The sequence below is a fragment of the Canis lupus genome, chromosome 18 (genome assembly GCF_048164855.1).
Source record: "Canis lupus baileyi chromosome 18, mCanLup2.hap1, whole genome shotgun sequence".
Lineage (NCBI taxonomy): Eukaryota > Metazoa > Chordata > Mammalia > Carnivora > Canidae > Canis > Canis lupus.
The window spans coordinates 49,578,746-49,597,909 of NC_132855.1; the positions used below are offsets into that span (position 1 = coordinate 49,578,746).

The 19,164-nt window shown below is 34.3% G+C and overlaps 2 long non-coding RNA genes across 5 annotated transcripts in view; one reads left to right on the top strand and one right to left on the bottom strand.

Annotated features, from left to right (window-relative positions):
* LOC140609182 (uncharacterized) overlaps positions 1 to 19,164 on the bottom strand; it is a 337,556-nt gene that overhangs the window by 50,375 nt on the left and 268,017 nt on the right. The window contains exon 9 of one of the 4 annotated variants that reach the window (XR_012011116.1): positions 14,605 to 15,702. The exons of the other annotated variants lie outside the window; for them this stretch is intronic. This is a non-coding gene — a long non-coding RNA (uncharacterized lncRNA). Of the gene's footprint in view, positions 1 to 14,604; positions 15,703 to 19,164 lie in introns of those variants that run through there. 4 annotated transcript variants of the gene reach the window in all.
* Positions 6,037 to 19,164, top strand: part of LOC140609183 (uncharacterized) — a 36,696-nt gene continuing 23,568 nt past the window's right edge. Inside the window, exon 1 of the long non-coding RNA XR_012011125.1 lies at positions 6,037 to 6,186. This is a non-coding gene — a long non-coding RNA (uncharacterized lncRNA). The remainder of the gene's footprint in view (positions 6,187 to 19,164) is intronic.

Genomic DNA, 19,164 nt, shown 5'->3' on the forward strand with positions numbered 1-19,164 from the left:
TTGGTGGTCTTCTTTTTGTACAGGACACCTGCTTTCCCCATTCTTGTCATCCTGGCTTCTCATACTCATACCCATAACCCTGTCATTGACCAAGTGATTGTTTAAGAGCATTGTGATTTCTTAAAGGATGTGTTTGGGGGTCATATTTAAACCATTGTCAGTTGCTATTATAATTACAGTGATTGTTATCTAGTGAAAGCTTTTTTGGCAGTTTTCCACCAGAAGGCTAAAACTTGCATCCAAGTTTATTTTCATTAAGCTATGGGGGTTTGTCATTCTATTTAAAATGAGATTTAAATCCACTTTTTTCTTGTTTTAAATAATTTTAGCTTTATTGAATTCTATAACTATCAAAAAGGGCTTTTGAATCAATTTACAAATCAATGAACTGATTGTCTTAAAGACTGCAAAGCCAGGATATTAAACCATATATCATGCATGCTTACAGTATCAGTTAATAAAACAGATATTTACATAAAGTATAGTATTTTTTTCTGAACTTTTTTTTGTGAAGGAGGACATTTATAAAACTAAGAACTTTTTTTTTAAACACGTTATTCGGATGCCTGGGTGGCTCAGTGGTTGAGCATCTGCCTTTGACTCAGGGCGTGATCCCGGGATTGAATCCCACATTGGGCTTTCTGCATGGAACCTGCTTGTCTCTCCGCCTATGTCTCTGTCTCTCTCATTCTCTCTTTGTGTCTCTCATGTATAAATAAATAAAATCTTTAAAAAAATTTTTAAAACTCACATTATACCTTGTGAACAGTGTTATACCTATAGCTATACCTCTGTGCTTAAGTTAATTCTGAATCAATAGGAAAATAATTTCACTAAGAAATTTCACTTCCATAAACTATTGGTTACATAGAAGAAGCTAAGAGATTTATAACAGCTATTTATTAATCAGGATCCTAAAAGGGTATGCTATATATTTAATGAGAAAATATAAAAAATGGTCTATTATCTGAAAATTTTGGTTACTCTATTGCATTCTGTACATAACTATGTATACTGAAAGAAGAGAGGAAATAACACTACCACCCTGAAAATAAAAAGCCCTGCTTACACTTTTTTCACCAGAATTACTTTCTAAGTAAAAGCTCAGTAAATAACTTCTTCCAGACAGAAACGGACAAAAGTAAAACACAAATGAAGGCTAGACATAAGGCTACCTGATAATCAAGATAACACTCCAAATATTAACAATGCGAAGTTCTTTTTGCATTTTTAGAGCTTATACATACTTCCAAAACTAGTTGTGTGACTTCCAACGTTTTAAAATATAAGTGCTCCTAACTATTTCTAGTTTGGTGCTGCCCAAGTGAAATAGATGTTTCTCAAGTAAACTCTAAACATTTTTAATATGTCTGTTTTTCTTTTAGCAAACCTGTAAACTGGTATTAACAGACCCATTTGTGGATTATTAACACCTCCATGTTTAGGCTTTCATACTTTAGTTAATCTAACATATTTGCTGGGTGATAAAGAATTGGTATATAATGTTTCTTTTTAATGATGAAAAGATCAGGAAAAACAAACATTGTTTCCTTTACAGTTGATGTCACATGGTTGAATTCAAATCAAGTAACATTTTGAGAACTCTCACATTCAAACTTCGTAGAATTGATGATGCAAAGATTATCTTCCATTTGAATGGAAATATTTGTGAATATGCTTCATACTTGTCAAGTACTCATGAATATAAAATATTATTACTATATTTTTTCATTAAATCATCTTAAGTAAAAAAATCATTTTTTTGTGAAGAATTTTAATTATTCTTTAAATTATCCTTCCTAAAAGTATTTATTGGCAACTTCAACATAATTAAAAAAAATTCTAAGTGTGATTTTTATTCTTGGAAGAATATTGTTTAGAATATTCTAAAACATCGATTTCTTATTGCTTTACCTACTTTAAAAATATTTTTTTTCCTGTTTTTTCCTCAATGTCAGACAGTTTGGTTTAATGTACACATTATTTTGCACTTAAAAAGATTATTTCATATGCATTTGATAAATTAGTTTAATGCCGGTTTTGTCATGATTCTTGTCTCATCCTCGAATCTGTATGCTTCAATGCACACAGATAAACATACTGACAAATAGAAGAAAAACACTGGAAGAATCACAAGTTAATTCTCTGCTTGTAATAATGTAAGATGAAGGAAAGAAAAAAATGCTAATGCTATATAGGTCAAAGAGAGAGAGGGGAGGAAATCTGCTTATTTTTTCAATATGTCATTGTTTCTTAAACAAGAACAATGAAACACTGACCATAAATGGCTTAATTAATCTCCAGGCACAGCATCTAGTATTGCCCCAGATTTGGGCTGACATTTTTTTTTTAATTTTTATTTATTTATGATAGTCACACACACAGAGAGAGAGAGAGAGGCAGAGACACAGGCAGAGGGAGAAGCAGGCTCCATGCACCGGGAGCCCGACGTGGGATTCGATCCCTGGTCTCCAGGATCGCTAAACCGCTGCGCCACCCAGGGTTCCCTGCCCCAGTTTTGGGCTGACATTTGATGACAATGTAAGACATTTGTCTCTTGGGAATCTACTGTTTAGTTGGCCTTACATTTGTTGTTATAGTTAAAACCACAGGAATGAAGGTTTTCAGAGAATCACAAATTGGACTAAGAATGGAACAGTATGTTCTAGATCACAGGCCACTTCTATGTATCTGTATTCCTAACATAATGCTAATAATGCTCATTTAATTTTTTTATATGTAAGAAAGAAGCTTTTAATTTTAGATAGAGACGATCATATCAACCAATGGTAAATATCAACAGAAAAACACCAATTGTTTTTAAAGTACAATTTATATAATGGATAGATGATTCTAACTTCACATCAATGGATTTTTTTTTTTCAAAAATGAACTAATGCCTATTTTAGATTTCTATTTTGGCTCTCTGTTAAAACTTTAGATACAATATCTAAATGCTTACTTTTGCTGAATGTATGATTCAGTAACCTGTTGTTGGCAGAGAAGAAGGAAAAGAAACTTTAGGTTTGCCAATTAAAGAAAAGGAAAGAAGTCTAAACTAAAATAAGATTTCTGTAAATATTAAATTTGGCATGCTTTGTGTTTCTACAACATGGAATGACCTTAAAGTTAAATCTCTTAAAATGTTGACTGAGAACAATGGTCTTTACATTTCTTCGTAATAGAAGCATGAAAAATTTGCCATATTGTCTCTCTGTCTGTGTAAGTCACAGTGCCAAAAAAACAAATCTTCCACTGATATTAAGATGGGATGAAGACATTCAAAATAATTTGTAGGTTAGGATGTTTCTTAAGTGCTTAATACTTTTCCATCCTAACTATAAGTGATGTCATGGAGCACAAGCTACACCAGCTACATTGTGGACAAAAGTTATTAAAAGATGTTTTTATTCACATAATCAGCAACTTTCAGTACCTAGAAAATGATAGATATGTGGCAAATACTCAAAAATGTTTGCTGGTGGATGAATATGAAGCTATAAAAAACTGCATAATAAAAAGCCTATTTTAAGAAGTATCTTTTCACCAGAGGTATTGGTACAACTTTAGATGTTGAAAGATAATAACAAAATTATAAGTGCAGACTTGCCAGGGAGTCAGAATAAATGTTTGCCTTTTCTCTTTACCCAATCTTCCTTTCAAATGTACATACAGAGCATATATATATATATACCTATATATATATATATATATATATATATATATACACACACATATATATATACCTACATATATATATACACCTACACCTATGTGTGTGTAATATATATATAGTAATATATATATATATTTACACCTATGTAATATACATATACACACATATATATTACACACACACACATACATAGGTGTATTCCCTAGAGAGCAAGTGGATAGGAATGGTGGGGTTAGGGTTAGGCGGGCCTAATGGTGCCCATGTCATTCTAGGAGGAAGAATTCCACCAAAAAAAAAAAAAAAAAATGCTGGGCCAGAAAGAATGATGCATTCCCCAGAGAAAGATGGAGAGCTATACTTGGAATTGTGCACATGCCTCTTAGAGAATTGGATCAAGACCCAACTAACAGAGATACATGCTAAAGGCAAGTCCACATACTCTGTTTATTGAAAACTATTGGGGGAATCAAATCTTCCTCTTTCTAATTGAGACAGAAGAAAAAACAGTGTCCAACAAGGAAAAGAAAACAACCTGCAAAGGCTCAGAGGAAGAATACATGTATTAAAGTGATTTCTCATTGGAAAAAGTGACAATTTTAAGGTTAACAGTGGACATTAGACATGTGGGTTGTGGGCTTTCCATTCAATGTAGTGAGACTACCTAGATAAACATCACTTAATGAGGTGAGTGGCAGCTTCTCTGTTAATAAATGGATGACTCAAGAGAACTACAAAACCCCTCCTAATTCTGGCCAGATCTTCATCTGTGATCTTGGATTCTCTCATTTAATATAAAAGTAGCACAAATACAAACTTTTTCTTAAAGAGACAATTTTAGGATTTTCTTATAAGCAACAGAATCAAAGAAGAAAGAAAGAAGAAAGAAAGAAAAAGAAAGAAAGAAAGAGAAAGAAAGAAGAAAGAAAGAAAGAAAGAAAGAAAGAAAGAAAGAAGAAAGAAAGAAAGAAAGAAAGAAAGAAAGAAGAAAGAAAGAAAGAAAGAAAGAAAGAAAGAAAGAAAGAAAGAAAGAAAGAAAGAAAGAAAGAAAGAAGAAAGAAAGAAAGAAAGAAGGAAGGAAGGAGGGAGGGAGGGAGGGAGGGAGGGAGGGAGGGAGGGAGGGAGGGAGGGAGGGAGGAAGGAAGGAAGAGGCTCTCTTTATGATTTCATTGTGTTATGGACTGAATTGTGTCCTCCCCAAAATTTATATGCTGAAATTCTAAATTCCAGTACCTCAGAATGTGACTATATTGGAGAAAGGGCCTTTCAGGAATGATTAAGTTAAAAGAAATCCTTTAGAGTCAGCTTTAACCCAACCTGATAGTCTCCTTTACAGAAGAGGAAATCTCGACTCACAGAGACACTCTAGGGGTGTGTATGCACAGAGGAAAGACCATGTGAGAACACAGTGAGAAAGTGCTATATACAAACCAAGACCACAGAAAAGACCAAACCTGCTAACACCTTGATTTTGTACTTCCAGCCTCCAGAACCATGAGAAAATAAATTTCTGTCGTTTATGCCAACCAGTATGTGATATTTTGTTATGGCAGTTCTAGCAAACAAATGTACTTAGTATCCAAACTGCATACAAAATCTAACCATTAGAAAACCATTCTAACTCTTAAGTGCCCTTGCTAGGGGCAAGTGTCTTAAAGTTGAGGGTTGTGTTTTTTTTTTTTTTCTTTTGTATATGGATGAACGAGATCTTACCTATTAAATATGTTATTGGATCATGGTTCCTGAAGGTGATTAAAGTTTGTGTTTGTGTGTGTGTTTGTGTGTGTGTTTTATGACTTAAATATCTTTTGTGTGTGTTTTTTAGCGTTTGGTTCTTTAAAGATTTGGAGAGGATATGTAAGTTGTGAGGCACTCCGTTTTTCTGATTTGTATGCTAATTATCAGGGCCTAAGTTAAATAAAGAAAAATATGTGTGCATGTAAAAAAAAAAAAAGTTACCAGAAAATGTAAGATAAATGACACCTTGGGGACAAGAAATTTTCCATACCTCCAACAGATGGCATTTGGCATGTTACAGTGCATAAGGCAACAGCTGGTACTGTCCATTCCTTCTGTGCTAATAGGTGCCTATAGGCCCATGCTGACTAATGTTTGAGGCTAGGGCAAGCCCTTATTTAGCATAATAGCAAAATTGAATGTATAAAGTGTACAGTGGATTTCCAAATTGATAATCATCTATTCCAGAATTACTCAATCTTTGAATTATTAGGAAATGATAACACCCACATTCAAATCATGTCTTCCTTCTGACTTCCCTTTTCTCTAGACAACGCAAGTTGTCCTATTATTTCATAGCAACCCTTTCCCCACTATTTAGCCATGCCTATCATATTATTCTGCTCTGGCTGCTATAACAAAATGCCATGTACTGGGTGGTGTAAACTACAGATAATTATTTTTCAGAGTTCTGGAACCTGAGATGTCCAACAGCTAAAATCACCAAGGAATGAAGGGGAATTTCCTACTGCATCGACACAGCTGCAATAAGGAGGGTAAGGATAATAGAGTATGAAGCATGAGCTTCGAAATTGCTAGGGATTTCCTAGAAGAGGGCATGTGTGAGAGAGACAACCTCCATTTGTAAAGCCTACAGAGGAATGCATATCACTAGGAGTAAGGGCAGATTTCATTTCAAAAAAGAAAATGAAGGGAACTTTCAAAATATTGGTAGAAGTTATAGAGAAATTAGCTGATGACTAATTATGAGTTCCAGAAGTTTCTCTCCAGAATGGATTTGGGAAGGATGGAAGGGTTCAGAATAAGGGATATACAGAGCTAAAAGGACATGGATTTCTAAGCATGAGAGAGGCCAGGAACCTCAGCCTTTTCTCTTAGGTTTGTCAAGGTAACAAAAGTAGGGGTTCTTGGGTGGCTCAGTTGGTTAAGTGTCTGCCTTCAGCTTAGGTCATGATCTCAAGGTCCTGGGATCGAGCCCCACGACGGGTTCCCTGCTCAGTGGGGAGTCTGTTTCTCTCTCCCCCTGCCCTTTCATCTGGCTTGTGTCCTTTCTCTCATTTGCTCTCTCTCAAATAAATAAATAAAATCTTTTTTTTAAAAAAAGGTAACAAAGATAACAAGAGTACATGGTATGATGTGGTAATTCAGACAGAGAGGAATGGAGTGCAGAAGAGTGGGTAAGGATCTTGCTCTAAGGTTGTGGAGCTATCAAAGAAGATGATAGGTCAGAAATGGGGCAAAGTTACCAGGAACATGTAGAATTTAAAGGAAATGTATTCCATCTGGAAATTATTGGAACTAATTTACAAACACGATCAATAAAGGGGCAGCTCTACTGTAACCTTTTGAGAATGGGTATATAATACCAACACTAAATACCATTATAATACATGTGATTATAAATGTATGTGTAATAAAACAGTAATTCCTAAATTATTGTTTAATGAAAATATTTAACTATAATTTCCTTTGTGAATATAATGTTTCATTGTAAAAACTTAACCTAATTGAAAAGTATATAGAGAAATATGATAAAGTTAAATATGTTACCATCTGAAATTAATAACCATTAACATAAACATAAATAGCACTTGCTTCAGATCATATTTCAATATAATTTGTTAAGTAAGAAAAACACAATACTCCTTTGAACATTTTGCCTGGCCCATTCTTCTTCCTTCTTTCTAGAAGCAACCACTACCATAAAATTTATTTATTCTTGATATTTATCCTCATGTACATTTTAACGTAGGTATACATCCATGAAAGCATGTAATATTATTTTGTGAGTTTAAATATATTACATACATTTTATGATATTATTATCGAAATCATGTTATCTTTACCTGCCAGTATAGAATTACCTTCTTTTCACTTAACATTATACTTGAGAGATCTATTCTATCACATAAATACACCATGATGTAATTAGCATTTATCTGTTAATAACATTTTGGTTGCTTTTGGTTTTTAATATTCCAACAATGTCACAATGAAGAACTGTCAATACATCTCCTTGAACACATTTTTAAAATTTATCAAGGGTATTTACTTAGAAGAGGAATTGCTGAGTTGTAAGGGATGGGTTTTTCAAACTTATTAGCTATTACAAACTTAGTCCTCAAGGAAGTTGTACCAATTTCTTCTCCAACCAGCAAAATTTTTAAGAATATCTATTTACCTATAACCTTGTCTACACTTGGGATTGTCAGACCAATAAATTTGTCAATTTGATAGGTGAGATAATATATCTCACTCCTTTAATTTGCTTTTCCTCGATTGTCAGTGAAGTTGGACTTACTATTATTTGTATGTTGACCATTCTTGTATCATCTTTTGTAAATTTCTAGTTCATATCTTTGTCCCATGGATATATCATATGTTCTGAGTTTTATGTTTTGTCTGCTATACATGTTTCAAATAGTTTTGGTGCTTGCCTTTAGCTTTGTATTGGTATCATCTGGAAGATTTTCAGTATGATATAATTGAATTGATCAAATTTTTCTGCTTAAAATCTTTACTTTTGTGTCTGGTTTAAGGTCATTGGTAAATTATTTTACTCTTTGGCAGAATCCAAAGCGATAGCTCACACTATTATTTCATGCAAAGAGTTAGCTCAGCAATGAAGTAGAACGATCAAAATTGTATGACCAGACTCAGAATGGTCATTTTCCAGATAGACTACTATCAATCATATGAGAAATATGTTACTGATTATAAGATACTACTAAGTAGGTAGGACTATAAATGTTGAAAAGAGTATTTCCCATCCACTTTGCCTTGTACATGTTTTATGTATAGGATAAGTTTGATTGATGAGCTTTGTAAAGTTGTTACAGGAAATGTTTGGAGCAGACACAGATAACAAAATCAATACTGTCTAGATGGACTGGGTTCATGTGAGCAGATTTATTATCTTGACCTTTCACTCCAAATGCCCTGTCTTATTTTGTTATTATAAAAGTTAAACATACTTATTTATAAAGTGACAGGGAATAGATAACTCTGATGTGACAACTTTATTAAAATCTCAGGGTTTGGGTATAATTTGTGAGCCCAGCACTAATTTTGGTTTCTTTTAAAAATGATTCTGTTCCCAGATAAAGGTCATTTCATTGTTTCCTCCACCTCACTTCCTGGAGGACTGAGTACAATCAAATTCTACTCTATATATCTATTTAGAGCCTATAGGTTTCTAATGGATAGGTGAGGATATGGACATATTAAATAAACTAAATCCTTTCTCTCTTCAGAATATGCACTAAAAATAGAACACTCTAGTAACCAAACAAAAAGAGACAGCATAGTGTTGTGCACATAGCAGATGGACAATAAATCTATGCAGAATTAATAGATTAAAAATTATAATATGTTAGTATATTCAAAGGATCATGAAGACCTCTTTGTCTCCATCATCTATGAAAGATTTAGTTCGAGCTTACACAATTCTTTATTTGGATATTATAAATTCTGCCCATGTGCTATTGGAGCTAAATTATTTCAATTTTTTTCTACATACTTCATGCAAACAATGGCCTGACAAGTCCCAAAGCTCTAGCATTGTATTTACCATGTAGCTGTATGTTTTATAAAGGAACATAAGTATATTTATACAAGATACACTAGAAGGCTGATGTCTTTATGCTCAGGAAAAGACCCAGTGGAATTTACTACTTGGTTTTTCACATTTTGTAGGGAAAGGAATTTCACATAACAGCTGATGAAATCCAATAAGCTAGATACATTAGGGATTTTTTTCATAGTCCCTTAAAAATTCATTTAGTGTAAATAAGCATGTTTTTCTCTACTTCTGTCTACATAGTGTTTTAAATTTTTTAAATAATAAAAACTGAACCTTATGAACAGTGTTCGGTAGTGGCTAAAAAAATCCCTTAAGACTAGATATTACTTTGATATTATGCTTATATCAGTGCAGTTGCTCTTGAAAATTATTAAGTAACCAAACTTGGTTCCTTTTTTTGTATCAGTATTTATAAGCAGGTTGAATGACCATTTGGAATACAAAAATTGGTTCAAACTATTTGCTACAAACTATCTCTGTGGCCTCATAACTGAATGTTTGGTGTTTCCCAACCCTGCTTAACTTAATGCCACCAAGAGTCTCTGACAACACATTTTACCCAAATTACTGCTGATGTATTTCTGTGAGTGTTCTCTTGTAGTGGACAAGTGAAATTCCATCTTTTTTGAATTATAGCTATATTTATTTGACTTGATCGTTTTATTGTCTGTCCTCTAGCTTTATCTCATTTTCCATCTTTAGTTTCCATGATCTTCAGAATACTATATAGTCTTTCCATTAAAACAAGTTGATATCATTCTTATTTGAAATAGTTGACAATTATTGGAAGAATTATAGTATCATGGGGTGTTGTAAATGGGGTTAATAGTTAGCAGTGATTCCTAGCCACTGGTGGCCTTGTGGAATGGAAAGATAGTATTCTCAGTTAAGTCCATCATTTTTGGGTGTATCCAGTTCAACTCAACAAGCCCCTTGAACAAATTTGTTACCTTATCCCAAGGGAATATATGATTGAAAGTTTTAAAAAATTCACTGGACATTAGAAGATTATAAAGGATCATCTTCACTTCTAGACTTTGACAATCTTAATAAAGCCTAAAGAAACACATTGAAGAAGCACAATGTGTTAGCGCTAGCTCATCTCCCCTATAATTTTTATTGATAAAGAAATTAGGGACAGTCCTAAATCATTGCAGTTATCATTAATCTTTTTCAGAGAAGCATCCTGGTCAGTTATCAAGCTCTCAAGAATTGAAAAAAAAACACACACACACACAAACAAACTTCCAGCTACCTTTTCTTTTGCTATCCTGTACTGTTTCTAGGAATTTTTTTTTTAATCCAAAAATTGGTGAAGTGGAACAGACACACAGTAATGCCATGTCAACATTTATTTATGGCCTGCCAGTTAAGATGGACAACATAAAAAAGTGTAGGATTTTAAAAACAGTGCTTGCAAAGAATTCCGTGGTGAGGTGGTACATCTCACTTGTCAAACTGGGAATGGAGACAGTACAATCTATATCTGTGATTATTTGCTTGGGTACACCGTCCATTTCCCCAGATCCTACATTAATCATTTTATTTCTACTTGCTTGACATAACATTCCAACTTCAGAATAGAAAATGCTCTATTTTTATTTATCTCTTGCATTTCATGATTTCCACAGACCTTATTAGATTTAATAGGTGCTATTTATTTTAAATATAACAAACCATATGTTATGAATGGCATGTGTTGTAAAGGTCTGTAGGATTATTCAGTTATTTTGAATTTGGAATAATTTTGCCCATAAAGGTAATGCTGTGAATGCACACTAAATTTTTAGAGCTAATGATGAAATTGCACCTATTTCACGATGCACCAAAACTGTAATTCTGAAGGTAACATTTCTTTCTGCAAATCATCATTTATAATTTTCTTCTGTAGGTGTAGGATTTTCTTACGCAGCTATTCAACCTCAAAAATATTGAGTGAGTGCATGCTAAATGCCAGAAATTAGGGATTTAATAGTTCTAAAAACACTATTTCTGTTCCTTAAAAGCATGCAAATAGTCTAGCATGGGTGACACAAAGTACTAGGCAAAGACAGATACAGTGGTAGAGCTGCTCAGCCCACTTCACTGCAGCATGATGCACACCCTGGTCAAGGGCAAGGCAGAGAGATCAGAGCAGGAGTGGTTACAATAATTCAGGAGAGATACGGTGTTGACAAAGGAAACTTAACTTTTCCTCAATGTTCCCAAGATTTTCCTAAAGATTGACTAATTCCTTGATGACTAGTCCCTTTAATTTATATAGCCAAGTATTAAATGATGAGATTTCTTTTTTTTTTTTTGAGATTTATTCTTGATAGAACTCAGAATTACCAGGTTGTGATCACTGCATTCATTTTAATGTATTATCTTTTCTCTAATGTAAGAAAAACCAAGCATTTATCACGCTCTTTACCTACCCCAGGTGTTTAAACTTGTTTATATTTATTAACTGCTCAAGCAATGGGTGGCTCAGCTCAGCCAATGAAGCAATAAAGAATTTTTCTTCCTAGAATACCAAATATATTGGTAATTTGTGCAATGAAAGAACTTTAAACTTAAGAAAGATTTCACTGTCAAGGGTTTTTATGCATGGCTTATCATTATTACAAGTAATTAAACTCGGCCTGTGACGTTTAATACTAACTTAGAATAGCCTATTTACTTAATAAGTTTTCAGGTAAGTTGTTCACAACTCCCTTTGGGTGCAAATGTCTTCATTTCAGAATTTTTGGCAGGCTAGAGTATCTTGGGAAATAACTATCTATCCTTTATTTTTTCTGCTCATATTTACATGGGTCTGACTGCAAACTTTCATAGAAAATTGGGCTCTCCTCTTTTTTTTTTTAACCTTACATCCATACAAGATGGGGTGTGTAGGTTTTGGTGGACATTTTCCAACATTCTCTCCTGTAAAGTTGACTTACAGTGCAAATTCCATAGCTTTATTTTGTTTAATATTCCAGATGCTTCAATCTGTTTTTCATTTTGGGTGCTATTCTTCTGGCAGTATATTTCTATCTTTGTCCTTCATAATCTGAATGACATTCACTCCCTTGCAGATTTGACACATGACTTGTTCAAACATTGAATTCTAGCACATTTCTCCTCTCTGTCACTCTAATCCTTTTGGCCCCTTGGAATATATTTCCTTTGTTCATTTTCACATCTTTCCTTTGGCTAAGTACTTTGTCAGCAGAAAATGATTCACTAAATTTGTTTATCCACTGCAGTGTAATTTCACATAGTATTGTGTGTTTCTAATACTTATCCTTTTATTAATGTAGTCCCCTTGTTATCTTGTTTATCATTCATATTTCCTTGACAGTACTTTAAAAGAAGACTACTTTCCCTACATTTATTATCACCTTTTTCAACCCTTGTCCATTTAAACTAGTGCATAAGACTCTGAAAGGGAAACTTACCTTTTGTTAATAAAAACCTAATGAACTGATTTTCTTGAATTCTTCCAAGAAAAAAAATAATAGCAGTTTAGAAGAAGTAACTGTTCATTCTCTCTCCCTTTTAAAGAAAAATTTCAATTTGAATAATGAAACTTTTTATGTAGGGAGTACATTAAAAGCACTTTGACTCATTGCTTTTCCATAGCAATGACAACAACAACAATATATTTTTAACTGTCTAAGATTGCTGAGTTTAGAAGGAGGGATGATTTAAATATGGTTAGGAATTGATGACAGTTGGGAAATGAGCCATCAATGTTAGCAGAAGCTTTCCCCTGATCTCCAGTGTTTGTTATTGCCCACATTTAAATAAGCAAGCCTGTCTATTTTGATCTCGTATAATACAGGGGAAAAAAACAAGCCTAATTAAGGATTTAATTTATGTGTGGTTACGTCTGTCAGTCCATGTTTACTATATCTCAGATCACAGATATTGTCTTGCTATTATTAAAGAATCTTGATTAGTGGGTTCATCATGGTCATTAGGTCGCAATTCTTTATGATCTACATTACTTACATACATGGTCTCTATAACCACTATCTAAAACCAGTGAAAGCCCATTTTATACTAAGCGTTGCTTCATCCTCAGAAAGCAATATAACAATATATTATAGAGATCAACTAGTTATACCTTCATCTTCAGAAAGCATGTAAGAAAAAAATAAGAAAAAAATAAGAAAAAAAGAAAGCATGTAAGAATATATTATAGAGATCAATTAGTAATACCTTTCTCTGTGTCCAGAATGATATTGAAACTATAACATGAAGATAGTACTTAACTTAGAATGAGAGTCTCTGCTTCACCCTGCACTAACTATTCACTTTGAGACAGTATAACTAACTTTCTGGAAGCACAGTTTTTCATAAAGAATAATTGCTCTTCCTACCACAAGGGTTTAAAAAAATATCGTGTAAGATAATGTATGTGAAAAGCCTATAAACATTATTATGTTTATCCTAACACCCCTTTTCCAAGTAACCCCTCACCCAAGTATGATAGGCATTGTTTTTCCTAAACAATTCATTACTTAGTCCAATTCAAGCACTGGTTTTAACTTCCTTCTTTCTTTGAAAGTGGGGAATCATTGTTCACCTATATTCGTAAGAAAGATTAGTCAGAAAATTGCCCTGACAATTCCTATATGCTTATAAACTCTATGTGCTTACTCAGTACTCATATTTTCTGTTTTGAAATAGGCAATCTCCATTCCAATCACCCCATTTCCACCCTGCCTCCCATGTAGACTAAATACTTCAGGCAACTAGTGGAATTCTGGAATTAAGTTTAGAGACGGGTATTCCTTTTTAATTATGTAAACATGACGTCCTCAATAATGTTTTAAAGAGCAACTATTTCTGATGTGTTCAACCTTATGATCAATCAAAGTCTCTGTTAATTGGAGAAAGTGGTCTGTCCCAAGAGTAGTGTGTCTGGCTTTGCCCAGATAACATTATCCTCCAGGGAACTCTTGGTGAGGAGCTCTAAACTGTGGTTTAGTTTTTAACTTCTAACTTCAATTTGTGTCTTTCTTTTTTATTTTTTACTATTGTCCATCTTTGTTGATTTAAAAAAAAAAACTCATTGGCATATCTGCAAGTAGGGAAGAATTTATGAAATTTAACTAAGATTATATGGTACACAGCATCAGTGGTTATACTAAACTAACAATTGCTTTAGAATGAGTACCAACCAATCAGTATGACACTAGCAGTAAGTTCATGTTCATGGGAGTAATACAACTCAATGCCAGATGCTTACTAGTAACTTTAATAAAAATTTGTCAGTGGAAGAGGTTGTAAGAAATACATACTATTATATATATATATTTTTTAAACAGTTAAGTTCAGATTTTTATTTATTTTTTTTTAAATTTTTATTTACTTATGATAGTCATACATGGCGGGGGGAGAGAGAGAGAGAGGCAGAGACATAGGAGAGGGAGAAGCAGGCTCCATGCACCGGGAACCCGACGTGCGATTCGATCACGCCCTGGGCCAAAGGCAGGCGCCAAACCGCTACGCCACCCAGGGATCCCAATACATACTATTATAAAAACAATTGTAGTATTCTCATATTCATTATAGGCAGAAGCCACGTAAAAAACTGTTCTTGGCCTTACCTCAAATTATGTGAACAGGAACTCTCAGGAATGTATATTTTAGACTAAATTTTTACATGTTTTCAAACAAGATTTTGCAATATGCAAAACAGATAAAAGTGCAGCTGCTCTAGTTGAAGCAACAGTAAGAACCTCTGATACCTTCTATATCAGTTACTGATATCCGACCAGGGCATGCCAAGGTTGTATAACAGTTCGAAAGTCTCAAAGAGCAGGGAACACTTCCAAATCCAGAGAGCCCAAGTCTGCATTAATTTCTTTCAGTAGAAAAAAAGAAACAATGACCTCATTAAATAAAGTGGTTGTGTTTTTGTTTTTGTTTTTGTTTTTTTAAAATCTACTTTGAGCAGAAGTTTTAGTACATAAATGAGTTGAATGAAGTGGCCTTTCTGGTACAATTCTTCAAAATCCAAGAACCATGAAATTTTAATATGCTACAATTTGCTAAATATCTATCGGACACTTACCCAAATAAAGCATTCTGGTTGGGTCTCCAGAAGATTCCAAAATAAGGAAACCTAAGCCCTGCACTCAAGGAACTTAATTATTCTAGTAGATTAAAGGAAACCAATAACAGTAATCCAGGGATAACATCTTTCTTGATTTCCCAATTAGAATTTCCCAATTACCGTTGTCCTCTGTCAATATCAATTTGCATTTTGCTTTTCCTTGAGATAGTTAGGCCAGGGAAAATATTACAAAATCTTCCATCATTCTAGGGAAAAAGAGTAGTCTTTCTGAAGGTGTCTATTCATTTATGAGCCTCCATTATGGTTGGTACTGTCTACATCTGTGCTTTTTGAAGACATGGAGGAAGCCCACCCCTATGCACAAGAGAGAGAAGATCCAGGTACATCATCCACAGATGTTAGCTCTTAAGAACCTTCCTGGAAAAAAAAAAAAAAAGAATCTTCCTGAATTTATTATGCTTTCTGTTAAATTTATACTTATACTAAAAAATAAAATTTCTATCAGCTTTTATCAGAAAGATAGAATAGTTCTTAAAGGGCAGCTATCTTATGATTTTTTTCCTCCAAATTCCAGCTTACAGATGCCTTCCTTTAGAGAGATTATCACAGCATCAGTCTATGAAATACATTTTTTCTCTCATTTTGTGTCAGTCTATATTGATCTAGTGGCACACAGGCATTCAACTGGTCATGTTTTCCACACAGTTTAACCATAGGCTTTTATTGTTTGTTTTCTTAGCATATTAATATGGGTTTGCTGTCAGATCATTTAAGAAAGAGATTTTTTGCATATGTCCATAGGTAATGGGGTGAGGTGGGCCTATGTTTGGCAAATACAGACACAGGACAGGATGATAAATCTCTCCCCAGCTATCCCATCTTTTATAGCAAGGTGTTACGGTTCAGTCTACCCTCTAATTCCCTTGTGCTATGCACAATTTGCATGTATTAAATGATCCTTATCATTTCCTATAATTAGGATGTTGTCATACAGTTGAGGAGATTTTTGAAGTAACATATGGCTAATTAATGTCTTTTTGGTAAGTTCCACCTAGATAATAAAGAATTGAAAGATGTGAGTTGCATGCCATAGGTTGAATTCACCCCATTTTCACTCTGCTTTTACTCTTGCATGTTTTTTTTTCTTTCAGCATATATGTCCATATTACATACAAAGATGAACTGAATTGGGCAGTGTCCATTATATTTAGAAAAACACAGAAATTCCAGGAGGATTGTAATCCTACAACATTATTCAAAGGAATAGAATAAACTCCCTATCAAACAAACAAGAGCTATGAAATATTAAGGATCAATACACATTCTTGACCTATTAAAATTATCACAAATCGCAGAAAGGCAATTTTATAAATTTTAAATGAAAAATAATTGGTAATAAGTCAGTGTGAATGCGGAAGAAAATAAATTATACCTTGACTGATAGGATGAATGAGCACAAAATCTCGTTTTTCCAAACAGATACCATGTGTTCTCCTACAAGTCTTCCTGAGTACTAATAAAATAGACTGGGAATGTTAGCTACACACATTGGCCAATGAGTGGAATATGATCTCTAGGTCACCACTGACAATCACCTGCAGCAGAAATCCAACCCATAGTGCCATTATGAGTGTGTTTTACAGGAGACTTTTGGGAATGCTTTTGTGTGACCCCTGCTACATGCAGACACAGCAGATTTCACCAAGGAGCAAATGCTTTATGCTGTCAGCAGGCCACCCTATACTCAACTCCTATGTATATATGTATAAAAATATATATTCAATTAGTTTATCTATATCTATATATCTAATATAATTATACAATATTGATGCCTGTATCTAGAAATAGGTAAAGATGATAGATGCAAGAATTGTTTAGTTACTCGCTAAAAGCCAATTCCATCACCAAAGCTAAACTGTTTTAAAAGAATAATTTATTTTATTGCAGCACACAGATTTCATCTTAAAGATTTACAGTTTTTCTTTCTAGAAGTTTTATTTGAATAGTATAACTTCCATTTCCATGGAAAGGACAATTTATACCATTCGAGGACATTATTCACTGTGCAGAGAGCATTTTAGGCACACAATATAGTAACATGGTGGCCTTTATAAAGAACATAAAGAGCAAGGCTTTATAAACGATACCCCTCTAGTTTTCATGAATATGCTTTTCATAGCAAACACCTAGCTGTAATGTAAAAGAAAAAAATTTTAAAGGTAGTACTTTTTTTTTTTTTTTAAGAGACATGGTGTTAAGTCTTGATTGCTTTTAATTCTATATAGAAAATCTCTAAAAAGAAGTGAAGCAGAGAACTTTGGGACCATGCTGACTTGTCCATGAAAGTCCCAGTGCTCCAGCTCTGACCTCAGCCCTGCTAGAGACTTCCTCCCTTCCTCCCTCCCAGGTTCAATGATCTCACCAGCTGTCTCAGATCTTTCTGAAACCAGCCCTCTATCCTCTGTCACTTTTCAGCAGCTGATAGGCTGCACATATCCAGCAGATGTACTACACAAAGAAATTAAAGTCAGCAGCAGTAAGGATTCCAAAATTAATTTTTTCCAACCTCTGGATGAACGACACTCCTGGATGAACGACACTCCTGGATTGTTTCTTGGGTTTAACTTTGCTCTCATTGACCTTCAATTCTCACTTTTTCACTCAGGCATTTTTTAATATTATTTTTTTCAGGTCAACTTAGAATTCTACACAAGTCTTCCAAGGTGAGATTTCAAATATTTGTAAACACACTCCAAATACTCGATTCAGTTTAATCACTTCAGTCCACTCCTTGCTTCCATTTTAAGACTGTAGCTAAGAATTCATTAAACGTACCCATGGGACATTGCTAATGCTGATGCACGTTCCTCCATATTCATCTTATCCTACTTTTTGACAAGTTTAGCAGCCAAAATGTTTTAGATACTGTAAGGGCAGAACTTGAATCCTTTTGCCCTAGGCACCTGGATTACTTACAAAGCACTCCATAACAACAAAGCCGCTCTCGACTGTACTTTCTCTTTCCAGGGTTACTCCTTTCTCCTCTCAGCATTCTCAAGTATCTGGTTCTGAGGAAACTATGACTCAGAGCTCCTGGTTCCCCCACTAGTTTGACCCTGTTTGGTATAAGCGTCCATCTGCTTATAAGCCCACGAGTGAACCCACAGCGTTCATGACCCACCAGCAGCTTCTCCCTGAAAGCCTCGAGGCTGTTGGGCATTGCTCATCAAATTGAGAATATAAATTGTGTATTTTCATTTATTTTAATTTTATTAATCCCTCTTCCTTCTTTGAGTACGGAAATATGCCTGGGTTACCTTCATCTTTCCTCATGGTCCAATTCAAGGATAATCCTTGAAAACTTTTCATGTAACAGTGACCCATTGAGTATTGTTCACTTCCTGAATCATTGACTGATTGGACTTTTAACCTCTTCCTATTAATGCACTGTGTGAATTTAAGACATTATGCTTAAGCTTCAGTCAAGACTGGAGTACCCTTATAGTTACTGTGATCTTTGACAGAATGTATTAGAGCAAGTTAAAAGCTATAGCAACAAAACCAAAATCTAGTGGCATAAAATGATCAAATGTGTTTATTGTTCAGATAATAGCTTCCTGCAGGTGTTTGGCAGGCGATTTCTGTGTGGCAATTCCAGGACTTGGTCTCCTTTCATTCTGTCCCTTCCTCATTGCCTAGGGCTCTGAGGTCCACTGCTGAATACAGACATTCAGCAGATAGATAGGGGAGAGACTGTGCAAGAGGTTGTTATGGGTCAGGGTGCTTCTTCCTACACCAAGTTGGCTGAACTCAGTCACAGGGCACTCAGGCTCTTTCAAATATAGCCTTGTGATGCTTTCAAGAAAAATAGAGAATGGG